Genomic DNA, 24,829 nt, shown 5'->3' on the forward strand with positions numbered 1-24,829 from the left:
ACAGTTTCGCTCAAGACCAGACGATATCTGAAACAAGCAAGGTATCCCTCAGCAGACCATTGTACAGTGGGGCTCGTTTGGGCTGACTGTGGATCAGCGTTTCATTGGAGGTAGGCAGATGTCCATCTGGCAGACCTTTCTGCGTTGAGGTTCTGTTTGGCTGTCTATGGACTAGAGGTTTTCTAGACACTGGCAGATGTCTGGAGCCAGTTAGGTATCAACTGGTAGACCTTTCTATAATGAGACTCAGTTGACGTTTAAGTTGGCAGGAGTTTTACCTGACACTAGTAGATGTCCTTTATTTATTATTTGGTTCTCCCAATCTTAATTGGGTCTCCACTGGTTTGACTCATGAGCGTATATGAACTTTATATTAAATTGACTCACGATCTGACAGATGTAAATATGAGCTGGGTGTATTCATGAATTTAATCTTCTACTGCATGACCTTTCATCTGTGCTTCTCTGGATGTCCATGAGAAAAACCTTCATTTGGTTTATTCTGTGACACATACAACATTCATTGCGTGTGCTGTACTAAGTGGTTCTAAAATATCAGTTGTTCTCATTAAATTGTGGAAGGTAGTATATAGGTTTGTTTTTGATGCACTCTGCTTAGGTATCTTTAAAGAGCATTGACTAGGCGGGATCTGCTTGGGTAGGCGTTTCACTGCTTTATACCCTTCTGGTGGCTTTAGAAGTGATATGCTTAGCGTGGCTGTAGGTGGCCCTTACATAAAAATGAAAACTGTGATGAACGCCAGGCAGGTACCTTATTGCACTCTTTCTGGTGTGTCATACTATAGTTGTTACTGTTGTTGTACAATTTGCCTGCAGTGCTTAAACGCAAGTCTTCAAATTAAAATGTGTCCATGTTCAAATTGACCACAAAGAGTATCTTAGGGTTCTGCATGCCAGCCAAAGTGATACGCATTTTTTTAAACTTTGAAATAGCATTAAATAAAAATGTGCTTGATTCTTTATTCACACTTTTCTTTGTATTGCTTTTCTACTACGGGAGATCCCACTTACCTCATTCTTTTTAAAGCATTACTTTTTATTTTCCTTGAAGCAGACATCCTCAGATTCCCCTCTCAACTATCGCATCTCCTCTCTATCCATTCTTAAGTGTCCCTAATGATGTCTTGCTTCTCCTGACTTCTCGCTTTTTCACTTTTCCCCACTCTTCTGCCTTCCTTGACTGATGTGAAGACCTGTCATCATCATCTAGTCTCTCTTCTCTAGCTTAACCTGATCCATACATTTTTTGCATTTCATCTACTTTCTTCCATGTCTGTCTGTTTTTTTCTCATTCTCATTATATTTGAATTTTACAACTTTTTTTAAAAACAACCATAGGCAATGACAATTGTTCTGATGTTAATATGCTAATGCAGGGAGAATACACAGTAGCAGCACATTAAAGCTGTGTAAGGAATTCATGCTCATCTATAGTAAAAAGACTCTTGCCTTCCTTACAGTGCTGTTTATGTGATATAAAGATTGGCTGGAAAGGGAGACGTCATTTGAGTCCTACTTATATTTTTATGACAGTTTGAGGGAAGTGGCTTATAATATGGTGTGGTTGTGCAACCTCCGCATGTAATAATGTGACAGTTCCTTATCAGTTCTAATCAGCCTTGTTTGTAAAACCTTAGTTCTGAATATCTGTTGCTAAGAGCAATCAGGCTTTATCAAAGAAACAAGTGTAAAGCATTTAGAGGTACCAAAAGAGCTGCACTTCAGTGGTCAGCAGTAATCAGATGTTCTTGACTACCAAGGCAGGCTTCTTCAGTTTTTTTCTGCCCTGTACCTGTAAAATCGAGTCAGCCCTTGGAGTAACTTTTTCTTTCTGGGGATTGTGGTCAATTTTCCTCCAGCGGGACACTACAGGCACAGTCCTTCCATTGTTAGCCCAAGGTGCAGTAGGTGCAGTCCAGTCTTTGGTGCAGCCTCTCTTTGCTGGGTCCAGGGAACAGCAGGGCAGTCCTTCTTTGGTCCTCTTCCCAGTACAGATGTGATCTAAGGTCTGGATGCCGGTGGTGCCACTTTTATTGCTAGTTCATACCTGAGGATGCAACTCAGAACTTCTTGTGATGTCTGGCATTTAGCTATCCCAAAATACACCATTCTGCCTGCTTCCAACATGACAGACTGTGAATACCTGGTGGCTAAATGGCCACTAAACCAATGGTTTGACAATGGCTTCTCTACCCAACATGCCAGCCTGTCTGCTAAAACAAAATAACAGCCCCTGTAATATGTGACTATCGTTTGCCCTTCAAAGGTGGCTTCACCTTTGAAGTTTGCCTTTTGGGCTCACACCACATTTGGCCTTCTTGCAGGAGGAAGTCACGCCTCTTGCAATAGCAGCCACTTTGTGTTCTTTTCTGAGAGTTGCTCACAACTTTCCCCAGAAGGGTACAAGGCTGTTTTGGGGACAACAGCTTGTTTGCATCTGTGCAACCATAAACGGTCACTGGAAAACTTTGGGCAGCAAAGTGGCAACTTTCTAAAGTGGCCTTTTGTATAAAGGTTACATTAAATTCAACTTAAGCGTCGTCAGGTTTACTTAAAAAAATATTTTGATTCCCTGAAGTCCAATATTTAGTAGTCTGATTTAAAACTTTGCACTGCTGCATTATCAGCATGTAACCCTGTACTTGCCAACAGCGCTACTACCCTTGCAACAGTAAAAATGACAATGAGAGTTTTGTACTGTCAGGACATGCAAAATGTGCTGAGAACACTCAGAACTAAAATGGCAGCTTTACCAGTGGGTAAGTCTCGCATAGGTACCTTCGAAAAGTTGCTATGCAAAGTTTTCCTTCTCAAAAGACTAAGGAAAAAACACAAAATAAAATGAAAATAAAACTTTCAAGACTATTGAATTTGTTTCTCTTTGCAAACCATGTAAACAGCATGACTTTGTGGCAGAATTCCAGAGTGCACCATCTTAAAGTGTAAAATTGCCACACAGCACAAACTTTTAGCATCTAGGACATTCTGAGAATCAGTTGCATGGAGGCATTCTCCCAACTTACATATGGCTTTATAGCTCATGGGATCGGGGCATTGCACTAACACTTTCTCCAACATTTAATGCACCCCACCCTTCTTTGATGAGAGACAAAGGGGGAAGTTTAACTTATCCACCAAGTCATTACACCCTAATTCTTTGCCGTATGATTTCTTAGCTTTTAAATATCTCATTAATCTCATAGCGTTTATCCTTGCAGACTGTAATTTATTTGGGTCAGAAAGCTTAGACCCCTATTACATTCTTCTTAGCTACCACCGAAAATATAATTGTGCTGGGCGATTTAACTGTTTTATTTGATGAACCGTTTGATTTATATGCTCCTGGTTTAATAGAGCACTCGCGCTACAGTGTTTCATTTTTTTAAATGGTTCACTTAGGCATCCAGTTCTAAAGATAACGCCTGGAATGGATTTTAACTTTAACGCTTTCTCTGTGACAATGAGCTGTGATAGTTTGGTTTGTAATATAAAATTCACATGTTCTCAATTGGAGTAGGATCTATCTATCTATCTATCTACACACACACACACAAAATCCATCCATCCATACATCGAAAAAAAAAACAATTTTGGTTATTGATTAGTGATCGCGAATACAAATAAAGTCTGAACTTATCCAGTTATGTACTCAACGTACAGCGTGTATTAGAACTCACACTACATGCCCCAATGGCTTTTGGTTGTCTTTTGGCAGACAGTCACTTTTACTATGCCATTAGCAAAGTGGTGTATTGACAGTGGCAGGGCACATGTGTTATGGTGTGCAATGTGTGTTGCACACAATAAATGGTGAATTTTAGCACCTTTTCGGGTTTGTGTTCTTTGACTCATAGTCAGTGGTGGCTCCTCCGCTTGGGCGGAGGGACGTTGCACCCCACCAGTAGCAGAAGCTGCAAACCTTTCACAAGGAAGGGACAATAAACTATGTTTATTTTTAATTTAAATTTATTTGCAACCCCCCTGTCCCGAGCGCTACTACGCCCCACCCCCGTAACCATGGCGAGCTGCGACTGCCCATAACTAACCATTAACTGTTTTTTATCAGGAAATAGTTAGATTTTTACTTGTACCCACTTTGCGCTGCACACTGTCTTCTGCCGTGCACAGTGGGGGAGTGGTTGCAGGGCCTGGCCTTCTTCAAGCTGCGGGTGACCACGTCTTGCGTCCAACTCACCATAGCTGGCAAACCCCTGCTGTGCATGGTCTTTGGCTATGAGCAGCCGGGGCTAGCTGAAAGGAGTAAACTTTGACTATACTTGCAGCATCTGCCAGTGCATCTTACTAGAGTCTTCTCCCAAACACAGCCTTGCTTTTTTTAAGTAAGAGTCATGATTTGTTTGAGAATTGTAGTTTTTGGAAAATGGTGTCTGTGTCTGAAAACAAATTGTTGGCTGTGGGATTGCAAATTCTATCAAAATTGCAACTGAACTATGTCCAAATATTTTTTCCTTCATTTACCCCCATTAACCACATCTCCAACTGCCCTCCAAGTAACTCCTGCAGTCAGGGTCCTATCTTAGTGCCACCGCTTTGCTGTGGAATTTCCTTTTACAGTGTTAGAACTGAGATTTTGACAAAAATCAAAATTTTCAAGAAGGAGAAAAAAATAATTTGAGCACCTTCACCAGCCAATCACATTTGATGAAAAATAAAATGATACACATAAATGGCATTTTTTTTAGATCACAGTTTTGAATGGCCAAAATATACAGAAACGTTAATAGTTTGAAACCCACTTTTTTCACTCAACAGTAGCCACTGTGTACTTATTGTTCAGTTGCACTTTCCAATGAAGAGGCAGTTTTAGATTGCAGCCTACCAGACAGTGCAGCTGTGTGGTACATAAAAGACATCTTGAAGACTTTCAGAAAGTTGACCTGGGAGTGCATTCTGCCCATTGCTCGCCATTGGCTTTGTGGTTTGTAACTCACATCTTCCGGTTTTCCATTTGTTGGCTTTATTTGCTTTAGACTTCCCAGCTTGAGTTCGTACCTCTCCATGCCGAAGCTGTGTTTAGAGTATTCTTCCACCAACTCGTTTTCTGTAATAAAAAGGCCTGTAAATCTTGTTCTTATCTTGTTACATTTGCTGCACATTCAAAGACCGAGGTGAAATGTCAAGTTGTGTCTTCGAGGGAGCCTGATGTTTATTTTCCTTTTGGCTGACTTCAAAGTGAAAGTGATTACAGGAAACAGGAAAGAGGAATGCAGCATACTTTCTCCATGGAGCCTGCTTGTGCCCTTTTTTTATGTTATTTTAGGCATAGCCATCTTAAAAAGTATTCATTCTTCAGCAGCACAAAACAGCTGTCTTTCATTTGTGGGGCATGAAGTTGCCGAAACGCGTTGGATTTTGTGCTGAAATAAATTTAATTTTCATATTGGAGGTGTCCTGGTTCTCCTGATATTTGAAGGAGTGTTTAAGGTTATATTAGGGTCTCTCGGAACCCATCCAGGACCGCTGTGTGGAGCACCTGCATTCCGGGACTTGGTTACGAATATATATACTGTATATATATATATATATATATATATATATATATACACACACACACATATTCATTCACAGGGACAATATAGTTAGTTACATTGTTACATTTCACAGGTACCAAACCATAGAGATTCGGCAGTTATAGTTACCTGAGCTAACTATAATTTACGCCTTCACAACTCACTGCTTATGACCTCACATATGACATCACTCATGACATCTCAAATGACATCACTCTTGACATCACTGATTACATCATCCTGAGAGTGTCAGTATTTCCTTACAGTTTATAAATTGTCCAGAAATATGTACTAATGCTGTACAAAAGTTAGGTTTATGGTATCTATAGTACGAATCAGTAATACTATTTGTAAGTAAGAATATATATGTGACTGTCTTAATGTATGTAAAGTTGTGTATAAGTGGGAGTGATGAATGAATGTGTGCACAAGTGGATGTGTGAGGGAGTGTGTCAATACTTACATAACTGATTGGGTGTATTAGTAGCTGTATGATTGATTGAGTGGATGTATGAGTAACTGTATGTGTAACAGAGTGAATGTATGAGTGACTTTGTGGGTGAAAACAGGCTTATTCTGTGGTTGTATGTGTGTGTGATTGTGTGCAAGAGTGTGTCTATGAGATATTGATAGGGTTTATGATTAGCTGAATGAACGAGTGGGTTGGTGCATGAGTAGCTCTATAGGTGAGTGAGTGGGTGTATGAGTGTTAGTATGGGTGAGTGAGTAGGTATATGAGCAGGTGTATTGGTGACTGTGTGAGTTGTTGTATGGATAACTGAGTGTTTTAATATGTGTAGAATAGATAATGAGTGGATTGGTGAGTACATGAATTAGTGAGTGAGCAGGTGTGTAAGTTAGTAAGTAGATGAGTGAGAGTATGTATGAGTGCTTATATGTGTAATTGTATAGGTGTATTAGTGTGTGTATGATTGAGTGACAGTGTATACAACTGGTTGAATGGGTGGGTAAGTTGTTGCATTAGTGCTTGTCTAGGTGAGTGAGAGCATGTATGACAGGGTGTATTTGTGAGTGAGTAGCTGAGTGACTGTATGAGTGACCAAAAGAGTCTGTGAGAAGCTCAATGGATGAGCAATACTTTTCTGAGCACTGCAATATGTGTGTTGCTGGTTTTGTTAGTAGTTTAATGAGAGGTTGTATGTGTGTGAGAGGGTGTGTGATAGCTTTATGTGGTTGATGCTTTCAGTGATGTCATCAGTGATGTTATTTGAAATGTCATCAGTATGTCACAGATTCTGGCGGGGCTGACTCTAGTGGGGACACCCATTGAGGTCACTGAATATCCAAAAGAGGTAGTGTACTGGGGCAGAAGAGCAGCTACAGGCATACACGGAAAGGACAGGCATGGACAGGCACAGGAAACAGGAAACAGGAAAGTAAAAGCAGAGCAACCCTTGTGTGAACAAACTGGAAACGGATTACTAATGGACAAACATGCTGGGGTTGTACACAGAGTAGGGCGCAAGAACCTCCCACAGTGACAGGGAATGTCAATGCCTCTGTGCAGTTTGCTCTTACAGATAGTCATCCTGCCAGCCCCATATAAAGGAGGCAGCAGGAGTGATTCTGTCTCTGGAACCTAGAGCACAAACAAGGATAGTACTGACATACACAAGACACGCTCTTGTGGGTCCAGCTGGAAACACAGTGGCAATTCCTAGAAAAACAGCAATAGCTCACTCTCACTGTTAGGCACGAAAGACAATGTATAACACTAGTCAAGGATAGGGGCTGGAATTTCCCCCTGGAAACCAGGAGCCAACCCCAGTACAAAGGAGGACATTTATACACTGGTGAAGACTGATAGAACACTTACCAGACACAAATACCGAGAGGAAACAGAAACAGAAGGGACAAACTAAGAGACAGAGGCAGGAACTGGGAACAGGCTCAGGCTGAAGCAAAGGCAGGACTAGGACTGGAAAACATGGCGCAAACTTCTGGCTGGAACAAACAGAGACAGGACTGGGAAACAGAGAGCAGGCTCTGGCTGGAACAAGCAAGGACAGGGCTGGAATACAGGGAGGAGGAATAAGCAGTAAACAGGACTGGGAAACAGGGAGCAGGTTCAGGCTGAAACAAGGCAGGAGCAGGACAGAGAAAAAGGGAGCAGGCTCTGGAAGAACAAACAGCAGACTCTGGCAGGAACAATCAGGACCAGGGCAGAGAAACAGGAAACAGGTTCAAACTGGAACACCATCCGATAAGGGGTCTGTACACATGGGAATTGAACACCAATGCACGACGGGGATCTTGAGGAAATGGCTGCTTATAAGCAGTTCCAAGCTGGAAAAAACCCCAGGCGTAATCAAATGACTGGGCTGCACAGGCGAGGTCTCAGGTGTGTGTAGTTTCAGACATTCGCAAGTCCTGGAGGAGAGGATCCGGTGAAAAGGAGCAACTGGACTTCTCCCATAGAAAACAATGGGAAACAGAATCCAGGCTTTCCTGACTACCAGGCTGTGCATTATGGGATTTGCAGTCCCAGGAAGCAAATGTGATACTACAAAAGCATATATGGCAAAAAGAGAAACAAACGGGAGTCAGCAAGGGACTCTAGATAAGTGTTCAAGGTGATTCCCAGGCTTCCGGCAGTCCCTTTACAGCGCCCCCTAGAAATGGGACGACAGAGTCGTAACACAGTGATATCATCAGTAATGTCAAGGACAATGTCATGAGTGATGTCATGTGTGAAGTCAAAAGCAGTGCATTGAGTTGGTGTAAGTTATAGTTATCTTAGGTAACTATGACTGCCAATTTTCTGTGGTTTGTACATGTGAAATGTAATCGTAACTATACCGTCCTTAAAACCTTTGTTTTTTTAAATGGTTGTGTGAGTCTCTGTGTAGGTGAGTACATGGGTGCCCGAGTAGCTGTATGGGTGAGTGACTGGGTGCATGAGTGGGTCTGTGGGTGAGTGACTGGGTGCATGAGTACCTGTATGGATGAGAGATTGGGCATGTGAGTGTCTGTGTGGCTGAGTGAATGGGTGTGTCAGTAGTTGTGTGGCTGAGTGAATGGGTGTGTGAGTGGCTGTGTAGATTATTGAAAGGGTGCATGAGTGCCTGTATGGGCGACTGAGTGGGTGCATGAGTACCTGTATGGATGAGTGACTGTTGGAAGAGTGACTGTATGGATGAGTGAATGGGTGTGTAAGTGTTGTATGGGTGAGTGACTGGATGCATAAGTGACTGTATTTGTGAGTGAATGGATACATGAAGGGTGAATGGGTGAGTGAATGGGCACATGAGTGGTCGTTTGGCTGAGTGAATGGGTGCATGAGTGTCTGTGCAGGTGAGTGAATGGGTGACTGGGTAGCGGTATAGGTGAGTGACTGGGTGTATAAGTGGGTTGTGCGGGTGGGTGCCTGCGTGCATGAGTAGCTGTATGGATGAGTAAAAGGGTGGGTGAGTGCCTGTGTGGTTGAGTGAATGGGTGTGTGTGTGGCTGTATAGTTGAGTAGGTGGGTGTGTGAGTGGCTGAATGAGTTAGTGACTGGGTACGTGAGTGCTCGTATGAGTGAGTGGGTTTGTAAGTGGTATCGTAGGTGAATGACTGGGTGCATGACTGAGTGTATCGGCAAAAGACTTGATGAGTTTGTTACTATATGGGTGAGCGACGGGGTGTGTGTAAGCAGCTGTATAAGTTACTGAATGGGTGCATGAGTAGCTGTGTTGGTGAGTTAATGGGTGTACCAGTGGCTGTGTGGCTCAGTGAATGGTTGTGTTAGTGATTTTATGGCTGAGTGACTGAGTCTGTGAGTGGCTCAGTGACTTGCTGTGAGGGTGGCAGTATAGGTGAATGACTGTGTGCATGAGCGAGTGAATGTGTGAGGGAGTATTTGCATGAGTCAATGTATGGGTGAGCAGCTGGGTGCATGAGTACCTGTATGGGTGAGTGACTGGGTGCATGAGAGGCTGAGAGAATGGGTGTGTTAGTGTTTGTATTGGTGAATGAGTGTGTGCGTAAGTGGCAATATGGGTGAGTGAATGGGTGCATGAGTGGCTGTATGGATGAGTGATTAGGTATGTGAATGTGTGGCTGAGAGAATGAGTGTGTGAGTGGCTGTGTGGCTGAGTGAATGGGTGAGTGAGTGGCTATATAGATTATTGAAAGGGTGCATGAGTGCCTGTGTAGACAAGTGAATGGGTGCATGAGTACTTTAATGGATGGGTGACTGGGTGTAAGAGTGAATGTATGGATGAGTGACTGGGTGTGTAGGCGTTTGTATGAGTGAGTGACTGGGTGCAGAAGTAACTGTAAAGGTGAGTGAATGGGTACATGGGGGTGAATGGGTGAGTGAATATGTGCATAAGTGGCTCTATGGCTGAGTGAACGGATGTGTGAGTGTCTCTGTGGGTGAGTGAAAGGGTCCCTGAGTAGCTGTGTGGGTAAGTGACTGGGTGCATAAGTGGTTTTGTGGGTGAATGACTGGGTGCATGAGTAGCTGGTTGGATGACTGAATCGGTGGGTGAGTGCCTGTGTGGCTGAGTGAATGCGTATGTGAGTGATTGTATAGCTGAGTGACTGAGTGTGTGAGTGGCTGTATTAGTGAGTTACTGGGTGTGTGGGTGCCTCTGTGGATGGGTAACTAGGTGCATCAGTGCTTGTATGAGTGAGTGACTAGGTGTGTATGTGGCAATATAGTTGAATGACTGTGCGCATGACTGAGTGTATAGGTGAGTGACTTGGTGCCTGACTGACTATATGCGTAAGTGGCTGGGAGTATGAGTGGCTTTGTGGTTCAGTGAATGGGTGTGCGAGTAGCTCTATGGCTAACTGAGTGTGTGAGTGGCTATATGACTGAGTGTCTTACTGTGAGACTGGCAGAATAGGTGAACTAGTGTGTGCATGAGGGAGTGAATGTTTCAGTGAGTGTTTGAATGAGTGATTGTATAGGTGAGTAACAGTGTGTGAGTTGGCTGTATGGATAAGAGACTGGGTGTATAAGTGTTTGTATGGTTGAGTGACTGGGTCCACAAGTGGCTGTATGGTTGAGTGACTGGGTGCATAAGTGGGTGTATGGGTGAGTGACCGGGAGCATGAGTAGGAGTGAATGGGTGTGTGAGTGTCTGTTTAGCTGAGTGACTGGGTGTGTGATTGGCTGTATGAGTGAGTGACTGGGTGCATGAGTGGCTCTATGGGTGAGTTACAAGGTGTATCAGTGCTTGTATGAACAAGTGAGTGGGTGTTTAAGTGGCAGTATAGGTGATTGACTGGTTGCGCAACTGAGTGTGTGGGTGTGTTACTTAGTGCACGAGTGACTGTATAGGTGAGTAATAGGGTGCATCAGAGCTGTGTGCATAAATTACTGAGAGTTTCTGCTTTGGTGAGTGAGTAGATCTATGAGTGATTTTATATGTGACTGACAGGGTATAGTAGTTGCTGCATGTATAGGTAAATGGGTGCATGAGTGTCTCTCTGTGTGACTAAGTGAGTCAATGCATGAGTGGATGTAGGACTGATGTATGATATCCTAATGACAATACACGTGGTGTATGAATCAGCGAGTGATAGTATGTCTGTCAGAATGAGTGAGTGAATGAGCGAATGTATAGGTCATGTATGTACAGTTATATGAGTACTTACAAGATACACTGACTTACAGTTTGTGTCACATACTGTAGAAGTTAGTAACCAGAAAACACACTAGAGGCAGATGATAAAGAATATTGTCCCAAGATAAACACAATTACATAACTGTCTGAAGCCAATATGTTTCTGCCATTCCTACCATCTTCACAGTTTTGAGAAGATATGTCTCTAAACACTGTTGACAAAAAAGAAGAATATAAGTATAATAGTGTGATTCTTATATGAGATGTAAAACAAATCAGTATACATTAATTATGGTATAGCAGTAAATCAGAATTTACTAAAATATTTTATTTTCCCTATTTCCTGTTCTCACTTTCTTTATACTAGTACCTATAAACAGAGTATTGTATAATAATCATTGAACAGTGTGGAAAAATAAATCTGTTAGGTTGTAGAAAAAAAAACATTGCCACAGTACTTTACTACAAGTAAGTGATACTGTGAATTTCAGTCACTACAACGTTTCCATAATTTAATTAAGCCACACTTACTACATTAATAAAAAGTTCACATGTTAAAAACAAGCATTTGCAATGCAATAGGTCTTGCATTTCTGAGAGTTGGAGCTATTGGCGCTGTAAATGACAATGTCTTTTACCACAGTGTTTTGATTTGGAGTGGATGTATGTGGTGTGGTATGGAATTACGTGAGTTTAATTGGAATTGTATGTGGTGAAACTGTGTGGTGAGGCGTGGATGTGTGTCCTGGAATTATGTGGCATGGTGTGAAGTGGAATTATGTGGATAGTGTTTATGTGGTATTGAGTGTACTGGAGTTTTGTGGATGAGCTATTGAGGTAGTAAACCCTTAGCCAACTGTGTAGCTTGAAGCAGGGTTGAGTGCCTGACTGAATAAGGGTGCTGTGTTTAATGCATATTGATCGTGTACGGCCAAGTTGTTTGTAAAGTTATGGGGGTTTGTTCAAAGAGTATTGTTGAGGTATGTCCAGGGCAGTCTGCATACAACACATAAAATCTAATATTACCCTTGCACTAGAACGTGTAAGCCATTTAAGAGAAACATATAATGCAATATAAAGACATAAATCACTGTCTTATTGAAACAATCCATAGGAGGCAAGTGGGACAAAGGTAAAAACTGTGGAAGTTCTGAAGAATTGGCCACCTATTTGATAGGATGTTTCTCTCCCATAATCACTAGTGTGAGCTCATGTTTGACTCTTAAGGCCTGATTTATACTTTTTTAGTGCCACATTTGCGTCATTTTGTGGCGCAAACTTATGCAGTGCTAAAAAAGTATAAATCAGGCCCTTAGTGGTTAGGGAGATTACAACCGGTGAGAGAAACTTAAATCAGACAATAACCTTTACACATAAGGCAGGGCATTTCTAATGCAATCCTATGAGAAGGCAGCACTCACAGCAGTGAGACACCAAGTTAGGCTGTTTGTCACTACCAGGACAGGCCATGCAATATGGCACATGTCCTGCCTTTCTACATACATGGCACCCTGCCCATAGGGCTAGCTAGGGCGTACCATAGGGGTGACTTACATGTAGTAAAAGGGGAGTTCTGGGCCTGGCAAGTATGTTTAGATGCCAGGTCCCTGCAGCAGAAAACTGCACACACAGGCCCTGTGCTAGCAGGCCTGAGACAGGTTTGAAAGTCTACTTCAGTGGGTGGCGCAAGCAGCGCTGCAGGCCCACTAGTAGTATTTAATTTACAGGCCCTGGGTATAGAGATACCACTGTACAAGGGACTTATAGGTAAATTAAATATGCCAATTAGGTATAAGCCAATCATACCAACTTTAGATGGGAGAGCACCTGCACTTTAGCACTGGTCAGCAGTGATAAAGTGCTCAGAGTCCTAGAGCCAACAGCGAGAGGTCAGAAAAACCAGGAGGAAGGAGGCAAAAAGACTGGGGATGACCCTGTGTAAGGCAAAAAGTCCAACACAACCCCCTACCAGCCAAAATCCAGGGGAGAACAATCAATACCTTGATGTACTTCCCTGATTGGGGTGATAGAACAAGGACCCAGGCCCACAACAGCAGGGGCATGTTCCAGTTCTACGCTTTCCTGACTCCACTTGGATCTCTCTGTCAATGCTTCCTAGGCAGCCTAGACCGGGGGTTCTCTAGCTGCCAATGGCCAGAACCAGGCCCCAGGCCATCTAGGAGCCTCTGGTCTCTGAAACCATAACGAGTGGGGGGCGGTAGCCCCAAGTGCAAAGCAACCTGTCTCCATTCCACTTCCAATCAGTTAAGGGGCTCTACCCTGCCACTGATCCACCAACCTAGGGTCCGCCCCGATAGGTTCTACAGGGGCTAGAGGCGAGGCTCTCCTCCCTCTACCCCTCCTTCTAGGATCCCACCCTCCTCTCCTAGGAGGGGTATCACCAGAATCCACACTTGCCAGGGTGCTGGGTACAGCAGCCCTGCACAACTCTCTCGCCAGCCCAGGATCACTACCTGGTGACTGACCACCCAACCTAGGGACGACACCCTTGGGTTGCACCGGGGTCCGGGGCGGGCTTCCCCCTGCCTGAACCCCACTTCCAGAATCCTGTGTCTCCCCACCTCGGGAGAAGCCATCCCCAACCAGGTCAGAGTTTACCCCCTGAACCTGTCTATCTAGTCCAGGGACGACACCCTTAGACTGGACCATTGCCCAGCGAACCAGGACTTCCTTGGGAGCACACCTACCCCCTACCAGATCAGAGCTTACCCCCTGAATCTGGCAATCCAACCCAGAGTCACTACCCTGCAGTTGAACCACTGCCTGGCGCACCAGGACTTCCTTGGGAGCACACCTACTCCCCATCAGGTCAGAGTTTACCCCCTGAACCTGATCATCCAACCCAGAGTCACCACCCTGCGGTTGAATCATTGCCTGGCGCACCAGGACTTCCTGGGGACACACCTACCCCCCACCAGGGAAACACCTTCCCCAAGGGCCACACAAGAGTCTGGATGGCTCAGGTCTCCTGACCTCTGCCCATCTGACAGAGTCTGGATTCCCGCCAGCCCAGAAATGGTCTCACCAAGGTCATTCCTGGGGGGCTCTGCTCTCAGAGCGGACCCCTGACCCTCCAGGTTCTCCACTGGGGCCCGCTGCCCCCTCTCAACCCTATGCCTGGATTTCCGCCTCCTCCGCTGTAGAGCGAAACTACCAGACACCAGGACCAGCGGAACGCTATCACCAGCCACCCGCCCAAGTCCTAATGACAAAATGGGATCCTTCTGAACAGCTGGCCCTACGGCACAGGCTAGGCTCACCTCCTGGCGTTCACTCATGGAACCCTCCAGGACCTGGGACTGGAGCTCGGGTACCCTAGGCCTCAGCCCAACCCCATTCCCTCTCCTCTGAGACTGGACATGGGGTGCCTTACCCGCCCCTATACACTGGGACCTACCTGGGACACAAGCCTTTCCCACCACACCTTGTTGGGAAACACCTAGACCACTCTCATTAGGAACACCCCCTAATTCCACACCAGACCCTCTGGTACGCAACCAGAAGTCTGCCTCCTTTGCAAGCTCCCTGGGGTCAGAGAGTTCACACACTGACAAGTGTTGGCGTAACTCTGAAAATCAACAACGAAGCAGGTGCTCTCTGACTATCAGATTAAACAGCCCTTCAAAATTGTTTACTGTGCTACCCTTCACCCATCCATCTAGTGCAATGCAGCAATCCTCCACAAACTCCTCCCAAGACTGGTGGGACAGTTTCTTACCACCTCTAAACCTTTTTCTGTATTCCTCAGGGGGAAAACCATACTTCACAATCAGTGCATTTTTTACAGTGGAGTACCCCTCCCTGTTACTCTCTTCTAGAGTCAGTAGAGGATCCCTCCCCTCCTCAGGAATAAAGCTCCCTAGGCCAGTTCCCCAATCCTTTTCAGGGATCCTGCACTCTACCAGAGCCCTCTCATATTCCTTTAACCACTGACGTATGTCACCCCCCTCTTGGATCCTAGGTACCAGATCTATGGGTATGTGAGGAACATCTTTGCTACAGCACTGTACATTGCTGCCACCACTGGACTCCACCTGCAGCGCTGGTGAGTCCAGAACCTTCAGACTGCACTCTAGAGGGAGTCTTTCTCTGGCAAAGGTCCTCTCTGACATCCTCTCCTGTACTAAGGCATTCTCTACCTCAGCCCTTCTCTCCTAAACAGCTAGGCGTGCTAACTGCAACTTCAGGTCCATCTCTTCCCGCCTATCTCTTAGCTCACAAGGCGTCAAGGAATGAGAGGTAGCCCTGCTTCTTACACTGGACCCAGCCAGGGACTCCCTATCACTGGGGCCTTCCCTGTCAACTGGCGTCCCCACCGGGTCATTCTCACCCTCCTGATCAGTCTCTCTACCACTCTCTAGGGATGAGGTCTGGGAGCCCTCCCATTGGGAACCCTCGCTACACTCAGGATCCTCTGGGTACCCCCTAAGCACACTCCCTCCCAGGGTATATGTTACAAACCTTTCAAAGAAATTCAGAGATCTCCTGAGGTCCCCTTCTACAGGCAGCCCTCTCTCTCTACAGAACCCCTCTAATTCCTCCTGTGTGTAAAACGGCAGGTCCTCTAAATCAAAGGTAAGCCCCATCTTGAAAAGGTGCACATAACTCAAATGTGACAACCACAATACCCAAGCGTGAGAACTGAAAACAGGAAAAATGACCAAAGAGAGAAAGTTAAGAGAAGCCAAACATGTGATGGTCTAAACACAATCCTTGTAGTGAAATAATGAGTCACAATGGTATTGTGCAAGCGCAAGTCCTATCCTACCGCTGCCACCAATGTTAGAAATGGGGTTTCTGGTTGGCTAGGGTGTGCACCTCAGCCAGGCAGAACCTACCCACTGTAGTCAGGGCAAGGGAGTTACACGTCCAAGATAACCCCTGCTCATCCCCTTGGTAGCTTGGCACGAGCAGTCAGGCTTAGCCCGGAGGCAATGTGTAAAGCTTGTGCACAACACACACAACACACGTGATGCAATATCCCCACCACAAAGGAAACACAACACCAGATTATATGAAAATATACTGTATTGTACACAAGGCAATTATCAGACCAAACATCACATATCAGAACTATCCTGCTACCTTAGCAGTTGTCAGAACGTTACACATTAGTTACTCTGCAACCTAGCAGTAGTCACACATAACACACAGGTTACTCAGTATTCTGCAACATAAGCAGTAGTCAGGAAAACACGTTCTTACATCACAGCACTTGTCATAAGAATATCATAAAATGCCCATAGTAGGAACATTAGAAAACATATGGCAAGTTGGAAAAACATATTAGCAAGCATGTCCATAAAAGGAACATTTGCATACACATATGTAAAAACATCAAACGCAGGTAGGTAATATATGGATCAAACAAAAGTCTGTAGAAAGAACTTTGGATTGCAACTATATTGGTCCTTTAAACAGTACCTGGTTGGATGAAGGCACCTCCAGTGCCTAGAAGGCGAACAATGGGGCCCCGGCGCTCCTATGCGCAAAACGGGGGCCTCCTCTTTTATAGACAGGCCCCTCCGGGGACTGTGATTACTGGGGGGCCCCCAGGGCCTCAAACGGCCCTCACGAGGGGGGCCAAAGCCAGCAAAAACAACTTAGGGCAGGAGGGGGGCACCACGCACCCCCTCTGGTTTAATGACAGGCCCCTCCCGGGACCCGCGATCCCTGGGAGCCCCCCCAGGCCTCCACTGGCCCTTCCACCAAGGGGGGGGGGGCCCACAATAATGCCCGTTTTACCTAACAGAAGAAAAGGAGCGTCCTGCCCCTAACGCAGAGGCCAGGGGGAAGGGGGCACTCCCCGCGCCTTCCCCTGGTCCTGCCGTGAAGCCACAAGGAGATCGGACCCCTCCTGGGGCCCGAGCAGACACTCGCCTGCACCCGATGCTGTGCGCTAGTGTTCTTCCAGCTTCCCGGGCCGCTGCGGTGATCTTATTTAAAGGGGCACAATGCAGCCAGGAGCCTACGAGCTCCCAAGGCTCCATAAGCGCGCTGCAAACCACGGAGAAGCACCCCTCGTGAAGAAATGGATGCAGGGGTCAGGGGTCACAGCACCCTGCCCCTGGGGAGCAGAATCTTAAGACAAGGTACTCAGGTGGAGGGCCCAGCTAAAGGCCAGCACAAGGGAAAGGCAGCAAGTGGCAAGTCCTTCACAGTGACCAGGCAGGTCACAGGTCAGCACAGCAGCAGCAGTCCATGGCGGTTCCTGGTGAGTACTTTCAGCCTTTGGTGTCCAGTTCCAAGATGATTCCAAGAGTCTCCAAATTGTGGGGAAAATTCCCCTGTACTTATAGTCAGTTCTTACAGTGTTTTACAATGGTAGGGAGAGGAGGTTCCAGCCAGTTACAACTGGTTCTGGGAGTGCCCCCTCTCTCCTTTCAGCACAGGCTCCAAACATCAGTGGGGGGTTAACGACCCTATTGTGTGAGGCCAAGGCACAGTCTTTACAAATGCAGGTGTGCCCCGCCTCTCCCTTCTCTCAGCCCAGGAAGACTATTCAGTATGCAGATGCACCTCTGTGACACCTCCACCCTCCCTGTGTACAGGCTGTCTGAAAAGTATGCACAAAGCCCCAACTGTCACTCTGCCCAGACGTGGATTGGAGTCAAGCTGCAAAACACCAGAGTCATAAGCACAGATAAATGCACACTTTCTAGAAGTGGCATTTCTGTGATAGTAATAAAAAATACACCCACACCAGTAAGCAGCATTTATTATCACCGTCACAACCATACCAAACACGCATACGCTACCCCTCATAAATCAGACAATACCCTTTACACATAAGGCAGGGCATTTCTAATGCATCCTATGAGAAGGCAGCACTCACAGCAGGGAGACACCAAGTTAGGCTGTTTGTCACTACCAGGACAGGCCATGCAATATGGCACATATCCTGCCTTTCTACATACATGGCACCCTGCCCATAGGGCTAGCTAGGGCGTACCTTAGGGGTGACTTACATGTAGTAAAAGGGGAGTTCTGGGCCTGGCAAGTATGTTTAGATGCCAGGTCCCTGTGGCAGAAAACTGCGCACACAGGCCCTGCGCTAGCAGGCCTGAGACAGGTTTGAAAGTCTACTTCAGTGGGTGGCGCAAGCAGCGCTGCAGGCCCACTAGTAGTATTTAATTTACAGGCCCTGGGTATAGAGATACCACTGTACAAGGGACTTATAGGTAAATTAAATATGCCAATTAGGTATAAGCCAATCATACCAACTTTAGATGGGAGAGCACCTGCACTTTAGCACTGGTCAGCAGTGATAAAGTGCTCAGAGTCCTAGAGCCAACAGCGAGAGGTCAGAAAAACCAGGAGGAAGGAGGCAAAAAGACTGGGGATGACCCTGCGTAAGGCAAAAAGTCCAACACATAGTATATATTTTGAAAAATGCCAGAAACTTGATGGGGTTGCTGGTCAATAAATATTGTGTGCGACTTCTAGTACTTCAAATGCTCCTGCAACTAGACATGTGCATATTGTGTGTCCCTATTAACAACATTTGTTCATGATTTAGAAGACATTTGCCCAGACTGAATGTGCAGGTCTTAAATTACTCTCTGTAGAGCAAAATGGCATTCTGTAAAGGTCACAGTGTCAGGACATTATACCTGACCAATATTAACCATTTACTGTAGTAGAAAATTACCCAAAAGTGAAACAATTGTGTATAGAATGAAATGCACACTTGAGAAGATGTAAATGGCTTGTCTAGTCAATAGCGTTGCCAGATCGGATTCCAAAAGAAAAAAAAACGCATTTTGCGTTGAACAGTGCATGGCTTGTTCATCTGTAACAATTATTCTCTGGGTCACTTATCACAGCGTTTGATCGAGGGTGCGTGTGTGTCAATCTCAGAGACTGAACATGCGATAAAGCCAAGCGCTCTGAAAACCAATGAATACAATGTGAGTTTTGAAACATGATAAATGATATGAATGACTCATTTGTTATGGTTTCATGCGAGGCAGATGAAAGGGATAGCTCAGTTTTGGGAATTCTGCACCCACCTGTATATGTGATCAACAGGGCACAAATTTATGTCTACTTTATAAATTCAAAACTATTGAAACACAATAATAATTCAATAAAATGCAAAACACATAACATAGGCCAAAACAGCAATAGCGCTGGCTAAATCTTAAAGTGCACAATAGACAGCTTTTCAATTTCGAAACACATTTTAATCTATGCTAAAAATGTGAGTATGTCTTTCCTCTGTTTGTCGATGTTATAGCATTTGCACTGCTGTGAATAATTATGCAATTAGAAGAAATATTAGGTTCCCGACACTGATACACCTGGCCAAAACAAACAAAAAAAGCAAACGCCGGCTTTCAAATCCTAAAATGGTCGACTTTGCCTTTAATGTTTCCGAGGTCGGTAAAATGAGCCAAGGTGAAGTGGGCAAACACAAGGACTATGCTGTGGGCACCAAGAAACAATAGAAACTTACTTAGGTGTTTGACATAGCACACAGCCAGCGTCAATAGCACAACTTGCCCAGGCGCCTAAAACAATGGTTATATAGTGACTCCAAAAGCATGAACATAATATACACAGAGTGGCATGGAGCGTTGGGGGGCGCTCTTGAGGCAGGATTACTGTAACCACAGTGTTATGGGATTGGGTCAAACTAAACAGAAAACTATGCTGATGGTTTCAATATTAAGCATGGGGACAGAACTTGACAGGTTTCGAAGCGTAGGTTTCCTTGTACTATTCAGGAATACGTGAATTACAAAATCATTGTAGTGTAAACAAAAACAGCTGAAAAATAAAAGTGTACTCTCGACAGCCTGCAACGGATTGTATGGAAGGCAATCAGCTGAGAGCAAAGAAACCTGAGTTCCTCGTGCTGAGAAGTGCAGCAAAGAAGCCGGGCACGCCAGCTGATACCAACAACGAGCTCAGTCTCTGGGTCATAAAATCACAAGCTTCAATTGTATACTCTCAATATACCTTTATTTATTTATTGTGATTGGTAACGCGTCCAGCCCTTATAAATTACCTGTACCTGGACACGTTGGAGGTCGGTGAATCTTTTAACCGAGTCGGGCTCTCCTCATCCTAAAATAGTCGAGTCACTCAGATCAATAATCAATAACTACTGTAATCGGTAATCAATACCCAATTAATAGGTCAATATAGCACATCAGAAATCAATAACAGTTTGTATTTCGGCGCACCATGACCTTTCAGTCATGAATAACCACACCAGTTTATTAAAAGTTAGTGAATTTATTTCCCTATATTAACAAAGCTAGCACGATATATATATGTCTCAACACCAATTGATATATGTATATGAACATTACTAGCTGTCCATAACGGTGGAAGAAACGCAATCTACGCAAAATCTGGATGATGATACACTCTGTTATAGCAATGCAAATCACCAATGTGACTAACTGTATTTGACTAATTGCATACATTCGGTCAGCATAACAAGATTTCAATTCTTCATGATACATTGAATGAATACCTCGACTAACCTCTAATTAGCATTGGCATGTGGGGCTTCATGCGAAACGAATTTAGTCAACACAAATTTGGAAAACTTCTAGCTAGGGCCCTGTCAAAATAGCAGTTGGTACCTAAAAGGAAAAACACAATGCATAATACATTTATCCTTTCATATTTACCCAATACAATCAGCATTCAAGAAAAGTCTTCGTCCTTCAGGTACCGGTTGATCAGCAATGGGCAAGTTTCGAAGGGGCAAAGTTAAGGGCAAGTTTCCTTGCAGCGGCAAGGAGAATGGGGCAAAGTTACTGCATAGGCAAGACGGGGCAAATCAAAGTTAAAGTCTCTAGGGTGAGAATTCTCAAGTCTCTTTCTCTCGAATAGAGAAAAGGGGTATCAGGGTGTCGTCCAAAATGGAGTCTGGCATCAGGCTTCAAACTGGCATCGAGGAAAATGGCTGACTTCTCTTTGTCCGGTGGGTTTAAGTAAGAAACATTCCAAATTCTGCAGGGTCTTCCATTGGAGGGTTCATAGGTTGGCTTCAAATTGTCCAATGAAAAATTGCCTTTTACTAGAACTTATTTGTGCATACATTAGCCCTGGAGCCTTGGAACACAAATTGTCTCATGGTTTGCCAATTATTTTTGGTATCTGTACCTTCATTGTCCACACCTGCAGAGACTGACCTTGTATCAAAGGGGATGTAACCGGCCTAGCACGAAACCTTGGAGATAAGTGTACCAGCCAGTTTCTACTGGAAAAATACAACTTCAAGCAAGAATATATGTTTAATTAGTTCAAGGAAAAAAAGAATCACGCAGTTAGAATTTGAAGCCAAGCAACTAGGCCAAAGCCTATACTAAATTTAAGCTAAGCAAAACAGTTTTCAAACAAGAAATCATGGCATACATTTGCGATTATGACGGATTACTACATTTTCAATACTTCATGATTAATAAAGCTTGTTTACAATGATGGCGAACTACCCCGAGGGCACATTTTCCCTCGTATATTATTTCTTTTACTAACATCACTCTATATTATATGTTTGATTATGCAATATGTATGAATATATGTAGGACCCTCTTTTTCTGCGTCATCAATCCCTCCTCTGATGACTAATTATGTCATCACATCAAGTCTACCCACAAATTTTATTCCATTAAAATTCTGTATAGTAATTTGGCACTTCGGTCAATTCCCTTTTTCTTTTAGTCCCTTTTGATTTTTCTCTATAAATTTCCACCATTTTGTTCTCTATTTTCTCCTCTCTTTTCCTTTTGTTCCTTGCTTTTAATATTTTAATAACTTTCCATATTCCCCAAGGACCTAATAAACAAATTATTACTATTAATATTCCCTTTACTATCTTTAATAACAATCCGTTCCAAACGTTGCTGAGCCAATTTCCCACAGAAGCAAATCCCTTTCCAACCTTCTCCCAAACTCCGGGCTCTTTCAATTCCTTCAAATCTACGCTTTCTTTGGTTAAGTTCGTAAGCATTGTTCTAATTTTTCCACTACTGTCTGGTATATAAGTACAGCAGTGACGTGTACCAAGCATTTTGCAAACGCCGCCATCCTTTGCTAAAAGAATGTCTAAGGCAAGCTGATTTTGAAGAGTCATAGCTCTTTCTGCAGCAAGTTCAGCATCCATCAGGATTATAGCTCCTGAAAACTTTGTCAGCATGTTATCCACAATAGTAGACAACTTTCGTATTTTGATTGAATTCAATATGACTCCTACTGAAGGAATCAATGCTCCAAATATGTCTCCTACCACACCAGAAGCTGTCTCCCTTTTCCGAACACGATGTGATTCAGACAGCTTTGGAAATTTCTTTAAGTCATCTAGTTGGTAAACTTTTGGGAACACTATTCCCAAATAACACCTCCCATACCATCCTTTGGGAAGACGATAATAGGCGTTGAGTCCACAAATATAATATACTCCAGGAATAACTGGATCTTGTCCATTCAGCATGAACGTCCACTTAGACTGAAATGCATACGTATGTTTACATTCACTCGTTCCCACAAAAACTGTGTCATAATATGATTGAAATCTATGTATACAAAATCTTCCCACATGCAATGTATCTAAAGCTATTTTCCCTTGTGTCTTTATTGCAGCAAAAGCATAATTATCTACAGATGTCCTTTCATGTAATTCCCTTTCTAATTTCTCCTTCATTTCATTCTTCCGGTCATCAGTGCGGTCTAAAAATTCTATTTCTACTGGTGAAAGCAAGCATGTAAGGTTCTCTCTATGTGCGTGAGCTGTGTGAAAAGGTGACATTGGTTCAAAGAATTCCCTCATTAATTTGGCATACCAATCTCTAGCTATTTTACTCAAATGCCCTATTATGGGGACATATGCAAAAGTAACATCATAATTAGTGTAGAAATAATGAATATCCTTTTGACCATAAAATCTGGAAGCTATAATACTACATGTAATTCCATATGTAAGAGGCATGCTGTGATATGTTACCCCTTCCACTACTGAGGTAGGTATTTGCGTACACACATAACAATCTTTCGCATCCATGGTCTCAACATACTCACTCAGCAAGCGATAGAAAACGTTAGATGAAAGTTCCTTTTTATCATGCAAGTGTCTCTCGTCTTGTTCGAGTCTTTTCAGAGCGGTTAGTTCAGTAACAATAGTAGGTTTAGAAGTAGTAGCATCATTCGTCTCTTTCTCATTCTTCCCATGCATTCCAAGAACTATTACTACGATGATTAGTACGCATGCAATTAATAAACCTATACACATGTATTTACAATACTTCATTTTACGCCCCTGTGTAGTGAAACTAGTCATGATCTGTATAGAATCAGAAAGTTGAGGACACCTTATCAAAGCGGTTTTGCAGGTATTTACAAAGCTGAACAAGTTCAATGTTCACACAGTTTTCTTTAGCAGCCTAGTCTCTGATCGGTTAGCAGCGTTGTCTCAAGATCGGTTTCAAAGTCAATCAAGTTTAGCAATGTCTTAGCCGGTTGAAAGTCAATCAGGTGACCAATGTCTTCAATCAACAGAGTCCATAGAACTTTTGTTTCCAAAGTGTAGTTCTGCTTCTTCGTTCTCGAGACTGAGGGATACGATTTCGTCTGACCAATCGTTATTGGCTACGTATGCCCACTCCGGACCGGAATACCTCCTGCTCGGTATCCTTTTTCTTTTCAATTTTGCATCTCTCTTTGATTCTTTCTCACTGGTACTTTCCTCTTTGGCCAAGTCCTTTTCCTCACTTGGTGTTGGTACTACGACAGACACTTCCTTTCTTTTCTCTTTCACTCTTGGCCCTTCACTGTCGTTCAACGCTTCTCTAGTTCTTAATTTTACTGGCGATATGCTTGGTCTTCTTTTCGCACTGGGTCCACTTGATGGACCTGCAATCTCTTCTGAAGGATTTTGAGCAGTTTCGTTCTGTTCTGCCTTGTCCCCTCCTTCTGGGGAGTCAATCAGGTTTTCCTTTTCTTTTTCTGTATCGTCTGCTTCTGGGAAAGCCCTCCTCTGATCAGGCTCTCCTGCTTCTTCACCTGTTTCGAGCCCTTTGTCACCGTTACTTTCTTCAGGCTCTTTGTCACTTTCAGCTGCTTCAGGCTCTTTGTTACCTTCAGCTGCTTCGTCGCTTTCTGAGGCTCCTCCTTGGTCTTCCCCAAGTGAATCAGTTGCTTCGTCCTCAGAGAATATTTCTCCCTCCTCTATTTCTGCCTGTTCGCTTTTAGTTCTTTTTCGCTCTGTCTCAGCGCTTGGCACTTTGTTATCAGGTACTGGTAACTTCAGCGCTTCAACTTCCTCGTCTGTGGGACACAATACCCTCTTTGTGTGACTGGCGTGAATCCAATTGGGAACTCCCGCACACTTCACAGCAGTGGTAGTCGTCAGAATCACTTGGAAAGGTCCTTTCCAACGGGGTTCCAAACACGACTTCCTCACGTGCTTCTTTATCACGACCCAGTCACCTGCTTTCAGGGTGTGTCCTGGACCTTGGATCGGTGGCAAGGTGGTTGCCTCCACCTGGTGAGAGAAAGAGCGAACCACATCAGCTAGACCTTTGCAGTAGTCTAACACCATATCATCTGTAATATTCAAAAGTGCATTTGCAGGAACTACTGGAAGTCTCATAGCTCTGCCCATGAGAATCTCGTGTGGAGACAGTCCAGTCTTTCGGTCAGGGGTGTTTCTCATTGACATTA

Source organism: Pleurodeles waltl, chromosome 9 (assembly GCF_031143425.1).
Source record: "Pleurodeles waltl isolate 20211129_DDA chromosome 9, aPleWal1.hap1.20221129, whole genome shotgun sequence".
Taxonomy (NCBI): Eukaryota; Metazoa; Chordata; class Amphibia; order Caudata; family Salamandridae; genus Pleurodeles; species Pleurodeles waltl.